The 13,803-nt window shown below is 38.8% G+C and overlaps 1 protein-coding gene across 4 annotated transcripts in view; it reads right to left on the bottom strand.

The window, feature by feature from the left end:
- The window catches only part of tenm2a (teneurin transmembrane protein 2a), a 300,779-nt gene that overhangs the window by 245,178 nt on the left and 41,798 nt on the right, over positions 1 to 13,803 (bottom strand). The gene's annotated exons all lie outside the window — the stretch shown is intronic.

Genomic DNA, 13,803 nt, shown 5'->3' with positions numbered 1-13,803 from the left:
TTCAGGCATTGTCAAACAAATAAATCCTGCCTGTGAATTACAGAAAAACAAAATCTCTTTCCACAGCAACTTTGGCTGCATGGCTTGTTCATAAACAAAACAGTGGAGAACCATCTAAACAAAAAGAAGAAGCTGTCATTACAGCCATAATCACAGATGAAATAGAAGAGAGGGAACTGAGACGTGTGGAGGAGTGAAGTCATGATGCCGGTGAAGAATGAGTGATAGAGTGAAACAGAGGAGAAGGGGGAGGAGAAAGGAAATGACTTGAGGGCATTGCGAGTCTCTTCCTCATTATCGCAGACAGAGTGAGAAAAGCTCCCTCTGTGGCCGTGAGAGGATAATCACAGATGCCTAGATGTGCCGAGGAAAACAGGGAGCCGAACACAGCTCGGCCCGATCGTATCACACGCTCACACACAAAAACACCAGCTCTTATCTATTTTAAATCCAATGCACACTGACTGAGATGCTACCCTAGCCATAAACTATCAAAGACAGATGAGATTCCGCCACTTTTTTAAGGTGTTTTCAATGTTAAAATACTTTGTTCAGTATACTTTCATTTTATTTGGGGGTTTTATTAGGAATACAAATGATTAATGTTATTAGGAATGTGAATATAATAATAAATTCTCACTAATGAACTGCACAGTTTTATATGATTAACGATGATTAATCACATTAGCTGTGACTAATTTAATTATAAATACACTACCAATGGAAAGAAATAAATAAGTAATTTTATTCAGCAAGGATGCATTAAATGTATCAAAAGTGACAGCAAAAACGTATTTTTTTTTAATCTTTTGAACTCTTTCAAACAAATCATTTGCAAACGTTCTGGGAAAAAGTTCTGGGAAAAAGGTTCGCACAAAAATATTAAGCAGCAAAATTGTCTTAAACATTGATTACAACAATAATAATAAAAATAAATGTTTCTTGAGCAGCAAATCAGCATATTAGAATGATTTCTGAAGGATTACATCTGAAGTAATGATGCTGAAAAATTCGCTATGCATCACAGGAAACATTACATTTTAAAATATATTGAAAACAGTTATTTTAAATTGTAATAATATTACCGTTTTTTTAACCTTGGTAATCATAAAATCTTACCGACCCCAGACTTTTGCAAAGTAGTGTATATTTAAGCATTGAATCCCCAAATAAATGTAGAATCAACAAAATACTATTAATATTATTATTATGTGCTTCACAAGTCCGGGAGAGAGCGTCTGGACGTGGGGCGTGTAATTAGCACAAAAAGAGCACATAATCACAAAAATGAAAGCGTTAATTTTTTCACTCATTTGTTTACTTCACCTCTCACATGTGCAACTCTTCAGAGCATGTGCACTACTACCCACAAAAGCCACATATCTGACACCAATACCATTCTAACTTCAGACGTGAAGGCACAGTTTTAGCGTGAAAGCCAGTTACTGTAATTAGACACTAATTAAAGGTAAATTCACCCACACTCGTCCAGCTGCAGGCAACCTCCCTCCACACACTCGAGCACTCCCTCTTAACTCTCTCCCAGTACAGAGTACATCAGGAGGAATTTTAGCTGGCCCTCTGTTCTGACCGCACTTAGTAAAACAGACAGACACAAACTCGACCTCCTGCCCCCCCACACACACACAAAAAAAACAAGCGTTCTCCACGCTCTTCCTCCTGTATTAGCTTGATTGGAGAAGTCCACTGCCCCAGGGACAGTCCGGCGTTTGGCATGGAGAGGATGATTTTCCTGCAACAGATCATTACATAACAGCACAGCCACTAGCTGTCCTGGACATACTGAAATTAATTGAATATGCAGAGGAAAAATAATCAGGTCACCTAACACGATAATTATTTACTGCGAAACACTCGCATAAAGAAACGAGACAGACAAAGCGTGCGACACTGGCTTAATACGAATTCATTAAAAGAGACTATAAGGTCATTTCAAGATTTGCCTCCCAGTGTCTGTTGATTAGAAGCGGATATTTAATGTTTATAAAGTCCTCATTATGGGCTAAAATAAAACATTCAATGGCCAGAGGCCATTAACGGTTCAGAATGGGAGTGTTTATTACCCCGAATATAAAACAGACAGAGCTTCGGATTGCGGAACGCAGGGAAAATCTTTGCTCACGAATGAATGACCAATTACCTATGTCCATCCAAATATGAAACTGTCCATTTCGAGTAAAAAAATGTCCATTCATTGCATCTGACCTTCCTTTATTCTACCAGGCCTGCACTGGAAAGCTTTGTTGTGATGTCTGGAGAGGTTTATTTGGTCAGCCATTGGGCTGCAGGGGCCTTTCCGAACTCTGATTTAAGATGCAGTGACATTGTGGATTTCTGCGAGAGCGTCACACGCGCGAGTGTGTGGGAGGGAGGGCTGGTTAAAGGAGGGCCTCGGGGCTGCTCTAACACCACAGTGGTGAGATGATGCACGATGGTGTGGAGGAGGAGAACCGGGTCAATATGAGCACAGGCTGCAGCACAACCAGGTCAGTCTTTCCATTCATTACAGGCAGTGGAGGAGAAGAGAGGCCTCAGGGCTCAGAGCAGATCCTGCCTTCATCTCCTCAGGCTCAGTCTACTGATACTTCCCCCTTTCACAGGACTACCATCCTCCCCAGAGAGAGGGACAGGAGACATGATGAAGATAGAGCCATGGAGCGAGGAGGAACAACAGGATTGGTGGAAGAATCTAGGACAGGCGATCAATTACTGGGAAACAATAATGGAGAACGCATCAAAGTTTGTGAACACCCTATCTATCCCACACCTACCTTTCTACATGCCTACCAATCTTCCTGTCTGTCCGTCTAACTGCATAATTGTCTATCTACATATACAGCAAATTATCTGTCGACATATCTACCTGTCAATTTTTTTTTTTTTTTTTTTATTAGGAATGTGAATTAATAATATCATTTTATTATGAATGTCACTGTGAATATAATAATACAATCTCATGAATGAACTGCACAGTTTTAAACGATTAACTGTGATTAATCATTTTAAATGTACACTAATTGTTCAAAAGTTTGGGGGTCAGTAAGATTTTTTTTTTAAGTAAGAAATTAATTATTTATCTGTTATGCATTAAATTGATCAAAAATAATAGTAAAGATATCCATCTGTTTGTCAGTCTGTCTTTCTGTCTGCATATCTGTCTGTCTGCCTGTCTATACTGTATCTATCTGCATATACTGTATGTCTGTCCATCCACCTATTCATCTGTCCATCCATCCATCCATCCATCCATCCATCCATCCATCCATCCATCCATCCATCCATCCATCCACCTGTCTCTGTCAGTCTGTCAGTCTACCCTTTTCTATCTGTCTGTCTATACACATTTATTGTGTACGTGTGTTCTTGTATATATGGTTTATGTGGACACAAGTGTGTATAATGACATGAGTATTGCAGCGTAAAAATGGTGGACACTTCCTATGTCCTCATAAACCAAATGGCTTAAAAACATACTAAACTGTGTTTTTTGAAGTTCAAAAAATGCCAAAGGTTTTCTGTAATGGGTAGGATTAGTGTAGGAGCACAGAATATATGATCATCCCTGATCAGTGCCCTGAATACTGAACTAGGGAGCTGATTGAGACGCACCCTGATTGTGAGTGTGTAAAATAAGGGAGGCCTACAAAATATGAAGAGCAGTGGGTCCCCAGGACTGTAGTTGAGAAGAGTTACATGGACCTATTTTCTTGTTAAAAGCAGTAAACACCACTGAGATAACACATGTGTGCACACATACAGATGAATAAACATTGAATTTCAGGTTAAGAATCTGATCTTAACTTCTTTCAAAACACAACACGCCACAGACACAATCTACGTGAGACATAGGAAAGAGATGAATGTCCAAAGAGAGAATGTTAATAAAACTGCAGTGCATACCATGAAATCACAGCTGAACTGAAGGCTTTATAGGGGAGCGATAGAAGTGTTGAGAATTAATCTGAAAAAAATTACAGAAGCACAATTTTGGCATCCAAAGAGCGTCTGACTAAATTAAACTTTCAAGGGCGAGAGTTTAAAAATGACACGGGTCTCCACAGAGACGGCTCAGAATGAAAAATCTGGCTGCTATAGAGAGATCACCACGCATTTAAGCTGGGAGCACTCTTATCAAGGCAAAGACATAAACAAACCCTTAACCTCAGACATTTGGAAGTTGAAGCTTCATTGTAAATAATGACATAATGTTCTATTTAAGATGGCAGGCCCATTTTCTAGTTTAAATGTCTGCACCAGCAACATTAAACCCAGAATAAATTGACAACAGGCATAAACAAACATGACCCTGACCTCTCTTCTCAGTTTATGGTCTGTGGCCTCCAATGCCTCAAAAAATACAGCTATTACTTGAGTCATAAAATTTGAAAACGCTAAAAACACAGAATAACAAATTGTCGAGTTGAAACATAGGAAGGTATTTTTATCAAAAACCACAGCACTTAAAGTTATAAGCACATTACAGTTTATCTGCATAATTCCTGTGAATGAATGAATTAATGAATGAATGAAAGAAAATTAAATACACAGAAATTACATACTTTAAGTATCTTCATCCAAACCCTTTTTTTTTTCAGCAGGGATATTTGCTCATCTATTACAAATACAACATGTTTAAAATGTATTTCCAAGAAAAAAATAAGATATAAATTAGATAAACATTGAAGATAATGCATTGAATTCAATTGCCATTAAACAAATACACATCAGGGCACAATTTACTTGACAGCCAATAAGATAAGCTCTTATTTGGTCTCAATTTAGGAGGAAGTCAGACGGGAGATTTCTCTTAAGTAGAGCATACATGCATCTTAGTTTTTATCTGCTGTGTACTTTTAACTTGTGACATTACAGCCCTTTTTTCACAGACAGATGAGAGGAACAGATCTGAAATTTTGCTGCAGCCTTGATGGTGAGGCAAAGCAGAACAGAGGCGAACTGGGTGTCTTTTGATTAAGATTTTAATGAGTGCATCCTCACCCAAGCAGGGGTCATTAATCATGTCCTATATGGAGGTATGACCGACAGGATAGAGTCTGTGCATGACAGGCTTCAGCTGGAACACGGCCACCATTTTAGGTCCATGCATGACCAAATTATAGCGGTGCACTTATGCTCAATTTATCCCTCCTATTCTGGGAGGTGAGTGTTTTGTATGGAATATGTAATGTATGGATTGTTGTAAAAAATTGTTAAAATAAAGTTGCTTTGAAAAATAAATTCTCTCTCTCTCTCTCTCTCTCTCTCTCTCTCTCTCTCTCTCTCTATATATATATATATATATATATATACTGTTTATATATGAAACCATATTGTATTTTTTATAACAATTTTTTTATATTAACAATTATACAATTAGTTTGCCAACCTCTCCGCCTTCTATTGTCCTCTCATCTGTTTTAACACCTTCTAACTCTCGATCCCTAGATTAAAACTGCCCTGCAATTGTCCATCAACCCTCTTAATTTCACACTCTCACAATTAAGAGCAACAAGAGTGCCTGTTTATTAGACTAATTCCAAAATCCAAATCCTGGCCATGCTCTCAGTTTCTTAATCTGCCTCTAAACAAAAAAGGGATTTGAGGCGTTCAGAGGTGCTGTGCTGTCGCTGCTAACACCAACCATCACAACCGCGCAGTCGCCAGAGCGAAGGTGCAAACGTGCGTGGTAATTAAGGACCGACGGAGGGAAGCTGCTGCTAGGGGAAACAGTTAGAGACAGCGCTCGGCCTAGTCTGCTGGGACTTTGAGTAATGACTTCCTTTACAGCTCCGGCAAGATTACGTCTAAAGCCAAGCCGTATCACGCACAAGCAGAATAACACATACATTAACCTACAGCTCACGTAAAGTGAAATAACCAAGATGGTGTGATGCTCTGCTGAGTGTTTCTACCACTGGAAAAAGGCATATCTAAGCACACTTCTCTAATGTAAATCTTCTTCTTTTTTTCTTTCAGCGAGGCGTGCGAACATATGCTGAGAGCCCGACAAGAAGTTCAGAAGTTAAGAAAAGCTGACAAGCTTAACGCCTGGAACAACAGCAGATGAGGTACATGAATAGCACCAGGTGAGAGCATAGAGGGCTTCGGCGGCTCAGGAGCACAGGTGCGCCACTCATCTCCTCTCCACACAACCTTGATGAGGGTTAAAGAGATGTTGGGACTTTGACACAGACAGCGCAGAGAGCAGACTGGAGCATGCGACCCACGGGCCATGCCAGGGCTGCCAGAACCGGTCAGACGTCACCCGCCAGCACCTCCCAGCATTATTAAAACAATACACTTGACAGCCTCATACCGTCATTTCGGGGAAGATTAGTAAATCTGTGTCACAGCTTGACATTCTTACCATCTGCTGGGCAAATTATTCAAATTTGCAATAAATGCCACCGTAGAGAGAGGAGATGCCGAGTAATTAGCAAACTGACAGAGGTGCCACGCTATGGCTGAGTGAGGCTGCGTTTTTCTTCTGCCTTGTTGTTGGTTTTAATCTTCATATCACAGGACATGAGAAGGGCAGGGCAGAACATGTTAGAAAGCCACAGAAGCACTGTTTAAACACCTCCCGGGTAAATGGCACGCGCGGCCAGGAGCCGAAACCTCTCCACGTTGAATAAATGCCAGTGGAGACACATTTCCTGTGCGGGAAATGTCAGCGGGAGAGCAGCGAGTGGGCCGACTCATCTCTGGTCTTCATCAGGTGAATAGGACACCCCTCCTCATCATCATAGCTCAATTTAAAAGGCTGTGATAAAAGCACCAGAATCACTTCACACTCTCCAGCTCTAATTTAAACTCACTGAAAACCCCATGTTACAAATAGTGGACATGTGAGAACTGGCCAGGATTGGCTCACAAATCAATCTCCCATGGAACCCATTAAAGGGATAATTTTCCCCAAAACGTACTCATCTTCATTCTTCCGTACAAAAACACACACACACACAAAAAAAAAACACACAACATATGTTAGGCAGCTCTTTTTCACTCAAAAAAAGTGAATTGTGATCATGGATGCCATCACACTCCAAAAAGTACAAAAAAAAAACCTTAATAGACAGTAGTCCATATGATTTGTGCACAATATTACAAGTGTTTTGTAGCCATACAATAGGTCTGTGTGAGGAAAAAATTCTATTTGAACATATATTCAGCTATATATATACAGCTATATATATATATATATATATTTGATATATATATCAAATTCTTATTATCTACATAAAGTCATTTTGACTTTGGGTAACATATAACGTCAATGTTACCCAAATTCAAATGAGTTATGTAGATAATAAGAGTCTCTTGGGAAGAATGAGCCAGTGCGATTGGTCACCAGAATAGCTTTTTAAGCTAGTTTTCCCAGAATGGCCATGGGCCATGGGTCAGCACACAACATCGCGCTCATGACATCATAATCAGGTCCTACCCACAACAAACAAGTCTGGAGGGAGGCAATTAATGTCCATCAGATGAGGAGTCACAGATGACTGAAGGCTGGTCTGGCCAAGGGACAGCTAAACCCAGAGGGCTCAATGACAAGGGGAGGGAATACAATATGCTGCATGCTCAGAGGACCACTGCCAAAGGACACCAGCTCTTACGGTGGGAAATTCAAGATGGACCTGCATGATAAACAAGGCAACAGTGCTCACCATCCAAACATGACAAAGCAAATATTGTGGTTGCGTATTGGCAGGTCTTTGAAAGATGATTCACACCTTCACAATAGAAAACTGAATCAACATTTCAAAACAAAAAGATTGTATTTGTGTATTATGTGATGCATGTCACTGTACATCTGTAGCGGTGAATATTTACGGCAATAGCTCAAATGCATTGCAAATTGCAACAAAAAAACAATCAGGTGATGTATCACATTTCATTATATTTGAAGCGCCGTCACTGAAAGGGCTGCTTGGCAACTATAAATAATGTTATGAAAAATGATATGAATAAAACAAAACTATGAAAGTTTTTAGTCTGATATGATGCTTTATAGAGGCAGAATATGTTGTGATTAAATTTGCTACAAAACAAAGCATGCAGGTAGACACGTGTCCATTGATAGGTGCATAAGAGGCTGTCGTTTGAAGGACCTCTAATGAAAAGATTGAACACAGCTAAAGTTTAGAGTGATGCTCAGTGGGTAATACAGAGGCCCAGCACCATATCCCAAGGGCACTTCATCCTCCCCAGCTGTGCCACATGTATAATGCACATCATTGTCCTACCATGTCCCATTTTATCTACAACCCAGTCATGGATGCTGAAGAGTATGCTACATAAACAAGTGCCATACAATTTATGAGTTAACATCCTGCAAAGCAGTGACAATATTCACTCTCTCAGTCTATTCTCCTCTCTCTAACGAACACCAAGCCATTCCAACACTTTTCGTACTTCCTCCCTCTCCACCCACCCCAGTGTCACAGGATTGGAGTGGCCTTTGGGGCCAATAGAAACACGGTCCCAGCTCCAATAACATAGTTCACTGGTCCAATTATGCATGCTAGATTTAGCGTCATTAGGAAAGACATCTTTTGGAAGGAAGAAATTCGGGATGCAATGAATGGTGCACTGGAGTGATTCCTTGTCAAGCCGCAGAGAGCAGGAATGGGTGCATTTCACATTCAAAATAACACTTGAAATAAGCTATAATTCAGTTTAGACTTAATACACAGTCGTTTGGAACATTTCATTCGGATTGGCAGTCGGCATGTAAATATTCTTGACATCGTAGTGGTAAACAGTAACAAAGTATTCTGTATTTGATCATTTTGATCAAATAAAGTATCTTTATTTTGGAAAACTTTTACTTTCACTTCACAACATTTCAAAGCTTTTACTCCACCACATTCCATAAAAACGCATATTGTTCTTGTTACTTCGAACCTAAGAAATCGCCAACCCTCTGAGACGCAAGAGTCAAATTTGTGAACGAGTGGATTCTTTCAAATGAACCCGTTGAATTGGTTCACAAATAACACTGAATGATTCATTCACAAAACAGACTGATCCAATTGCAGCTGTACGTGAGTCAACAACTCACTGATTCAAAGATCCGGTCAAACTGATCTAAGAACACCATTGTCTGAGCTTAAATGTTCATGCAACTGATAATTGAAAGTAAGTAACTTGTTCATGAAAACTTTGCACTACATGCATAAGTGTGGTCTTGTTTTTTCATGTTACTATATAGTATTATTATTATTATAATTAGTATTATTAAAAACCTCAAATCAATAATTTAACTTTATTTATTTAGAATGAATGAATGGATGAATTAATTAATCAATGAATATTAATTAATGAATTAACAGTTGACCAGTTAATATTACAAAATAAATCTGCCAGGGTTTATTTTGGGATAATGATTGCTTGGTTATTTATTTATTTTTTATTTTTTCTATGTATGTCCAGCCTCTTAAAAAGCTATGTGCTACGGCAGTACTTGAGAAATACAGGAAGTGCTGTCAGCCAAACGCATGACCTCCAAGGTGGCTTGATGACCGTGAACACAGCAGGGGTGACAGTGGAAGGTTAAGTGTGAGTGGGACCTCCGGGGAGGCCTGAGACAGTGGGTGTGAAGAGATCTGACCCTCAGCTGAAAGATGAACTACACAATGCTTCAGGTCAATGTCACTGGATCCCCCACTGATAACAGCCATTATGCCACAGCGGCCAAACTGTAAGTCCAAGGACATCAGCACAGCTAGTGTGCATTTCAAAAAGTCAGCTCAAAACTTTGGAAGCGTGCCGCCTGTATAAAACATATATGAATAGTTTAAGATTTAGTGGATACGTATAGTTTAAATATTTAGCAGGAAACATCAGTCTTGTAACGCAGAAGAGTGGCGTAGCTGTAATATTGATGGAAATAAGAAGGGAAATGTCCTCTTCCTCCGCTACGTGGGGGCCTTTCGGATTTTATGCTAACTGCACATACACTAGTCACTTCACAGTGTTACTTCCCAGTGTGAGCCTAAGGCGATAGTGCTTTTTTATTTGTTTGTAATGTTAAAGCATTCCACAAATGGCCAACCCGGTGGTGTAAATTGTGCATACTTACATTTAGGCAATCGACAGAGCTCGTTACAACAAAACACAGTGGCTAAATTTATTTAGAATGGACTGAAAATCCAATACGCCAGTGGGAGGGAGCCAGAGAGAGGGAGAAAGAGGCAGACATGGAGGAACGGTAACTAGAAGAAGATGCTGAGAAGGTAAATTGAAAACATAAAAGATTGCACAGAAATTATCTCCTGTGAAGATGTTATTCTGAAAAACAAAAACAGATGAATGATGGGACCAGGTATAGCATACTGCAAAAAAAGAGCATCCGTCATTTTGTCGTGTTTCTAACTGCTTATTAAATATGCCTGTAAACTGAAATAGATGGGAGCATGACCGCATGACAAAGAGGCCGAGAAGCATCCATTACATTTTAGGTGCTGCTGAGGAAAATCTATTTTATTTTGTGGGGGTTTCGCAACCCCAATTCACTTCCGTAATGTGACGTACTTACGAGTGAAAAAAAAAAAAAAAAGATATTCAATGAGGAACAATGTAGGACAGCACTTTACTGGATTGTGAGGAGCATTTTTTTAAATATAAATATAACAAACCATGAACTGTTGCTACATAATATTTGCATGGTTCCCTAAGGTATACCTTGGTAAGAATACCTTGGTACATGTCTGAAAAAAAATAAGGTATTGTGCCCAAAAAACAAGATAATACCATAGTACTTTTGTTTAGTGTAGTCATAAATCAATGCTGTTTGCTTAATCTGCTCAATTACAACAAATATTGAACGCATTTGACGCTCTGTTTCCTTAGTTTTGCGGTGTCATTTTCATTTCATGTTCCCGACTTCAATTACACCTGTTCCAGTAATATCTCTGTCTCTTTCCCCCGTTTCCAATAAAAATTAAATACTTTTTTTGACATAAACTTGGTAAAAAATGTCTTTGGGGACTTGCTCAAAAGCTTATTTCTAAGAAGCATGTTCATTAGCTCTGCCCTTCATCCGTATATGAATACTAAATGCATTTTGGGATTAAAATGTTTACGTCTGAATTAAATTGTCTTCAGAGAAACAAGGTGTCCTTGCAAAGTTCCTGAGTGCAAAAAAAACAACATCTAAATACCCCTGATGAAAGAAAAAAAAAGTGGAAGAGGGATTGGGATAGTGTGAAAGCAAAGCAAGTGTCTGATGTGGCCTCCACAGTGAGTGCACTGAGGGAACAGATGCCCTCTACAAAATAATTGCTTGTTTGATGAGAACTTTTTCCCCTAACCTAAAATGCACCGCTACACCACTTGCACAGCACAAATGATCTTCACTCTTCCGTCGGTTTTGTCTCTCGTTCCCTCAATGGCAATGAAATTTTCTTTATTCGACTCTTGATTCTATACTGGATGGACTAATTAAGCAAAGGTAGAGTTTGAAGGGTGATTACGGCAGACTGATTAATCTCCGTAGAGTCAAGAGATTCAGAGAGGGCTCAAAAGAGTGTTTGAGAAAACACTGTTTCATATTCTCACCTCCAACGTGGGATGTAGGGGTCATTAAACCAACACACACACACACAAAACACGCATATTGTTCTCGCTCATGTGTTCCTACTAATTGTATCCACTCAGCATCACTTTCCATCCCCTTGTGCTTCCTTTCATTTTGTGTAAAGTCTTCCTCCATTCCTGTGGCTGGCAGCACATGTCATCCTACAGTAATTATCTTCACCCATTCTGGAAAGTGACCTTCAGCAACTCTGAGAAACATACTAATCAGAGAGCAATTAGAGCAGATTTGTCAAAAGCAGGCAATGCGAGCCTCAGCAGTGATAACTCCTTACACGGGTCTGCTTCTAGTTAGTAAAGGGGTAGAGGTGTACAAACATCCAATGTTTGCACCACAGGGAATATATCAACCAAGGACAGGAATCATTTCTGCAAATATTCTTTGTTGTTAACAACAACAAATAAAAGTTTCACCCTGATGCAACAGTGATTCCTGACTGAATGAGAACTGCACTACAGCTGTTCTAATAAGTGATCAAATAAGAGATTTCAGAAATATTTTAAAAAGAAAGAACAAAATAGAGCAAAACAAACCAAAAACAACTAAGGGTATGTTTCACAAAAAAAAATGTGCTAAAAACTGAAAGGTTTTTTTTTTCCTTTGCGTTTTTCATGTGCAGATGTCAACGTTGTCAAAACGATCTCCGTTCACACAGATCTGCGAAAACAACTAAAAAAAAGTAGTTGGCTTTGTAAAGAAACACTACGTGCCAATAGATTGAACATGTGCATAACATCACCGTTTTCACAAATTCAGGTTTTTGTAGTTTACATGGCGAGGTATCGTTTTGCTGTCATGAAAATGAATGGTCAAAACGCATAAAAAGTTTACCGTTTTCTTTTCTTTTCTTTTTATTAGGGTGTCATGTAAATGGCCCTGCAGGCTGTCAGTTCATGACTTTTTATTTATTTATTAAATTACATGTTTAATCATTGCAAGAATTTATATTTGTTTTATACTGTCAAGCATTGTGTTTATTCTTATTGCTTTTTTTTTTTTTACATAATACTTAATTGCAAAAAAAATAAATGTTACACTGACTAAACAAAACTCAAACCAAGACCAAAACAAGATGAAACAAGACCAAAAAAAAAAAGAAAAGAAACAAGACAAAATCAAATCAATGCTAAACGTGCACTAAATCTGCGACAAGGGACACATTAAGTGTGTTCTCAATAATGTATTTGGCAACAATAAGCAGTAAGGAAACGCATTCAAACGCTGAGTGCCTATTCAATAAGTTTATCCTCTTGACATTTACAACTGTCATGATCTAACATGTCTGTCTCTCCATTTCAATGACTAAAAGTGCTTATGGACAAAGCAGATCTCCTGCATTCCACACTTTACCACTCAATTTGGCTCTCATCTTCATAAAAACCAATGGAAAACATCCCACATCGAAGCACTGCACATGCTCTCATTGCGATCGCATCTGCAACACTTACAGCTGCATTCTGGCACAAGCAAACACATCGCATAAGCCTCATTCTGTTTTTACTATGTAGATTAGCGGCTGAAACATGGTGCTAAAGCTATTTCCGGGAATAAATGGTTATGTTGAGCATTGAATGTCAACTTTAGATGACTAAGTATGGGGTGTCTAGCTAAGTAGAACACCATTAACACTTAGCAACTTGAAAGTGCACATTTTCAAGGACTGACAATTACCTAAGGTACAGATACACATATTGGCTTGTCACACTTGAAACTGTGTATCATGGGTCATTATTAGCTCTGGCTAGACATAATCCTGATTATGTTGTTCCATGTACAGTATTACACTGTTTATACCTCATCTTGGGTTACTAATTAATCCTAGGTTGTTAGGTTTTGAGATTTGGTGTTGAAATCTGGATTTAACATTCTTATTTGCATATTTAAAATGTTTATAACATTGATGGACAAATAGAGAGTGGAACCTGTTTTAATAGCTGCTCGTCCATCTGTAGAAATGTCACCTCATAAATCCGCTCTGGATATCTTAAGTCTTCAGAAACATTGCAAAAATAATAGTGTTTCTTCATCGTTAATTAACACGTTTGTCATTGCTGTTCAACATTTTACACAGTTTCCTTCAGACGCTGAAACTAATCACAGCATGAAGATTTCTGTGACTGTGCAAAGTACATGAATATTTAATAAGTTGAGTGTTATTAAGTTAATAAGTGCTGATGCAG

Source organism: Squalius cephalus (assembly GCF_949319135.1).
Source record: "Squalius cephalus genome assembly, chromosome: 14".
Taxonomy (NCBI): domain Eukaryota; kingdom Metazoa; phylum Chordata; class Actinopteri; order Cypriniformes; family Leuciscidae; genus Squalius; species Squalius cephalus.
The sequence above is the reverse complement of the archived record's forward strand: the minus strand, read 5'-3'. Positions and strand labels throughout refer to the sequence as shown.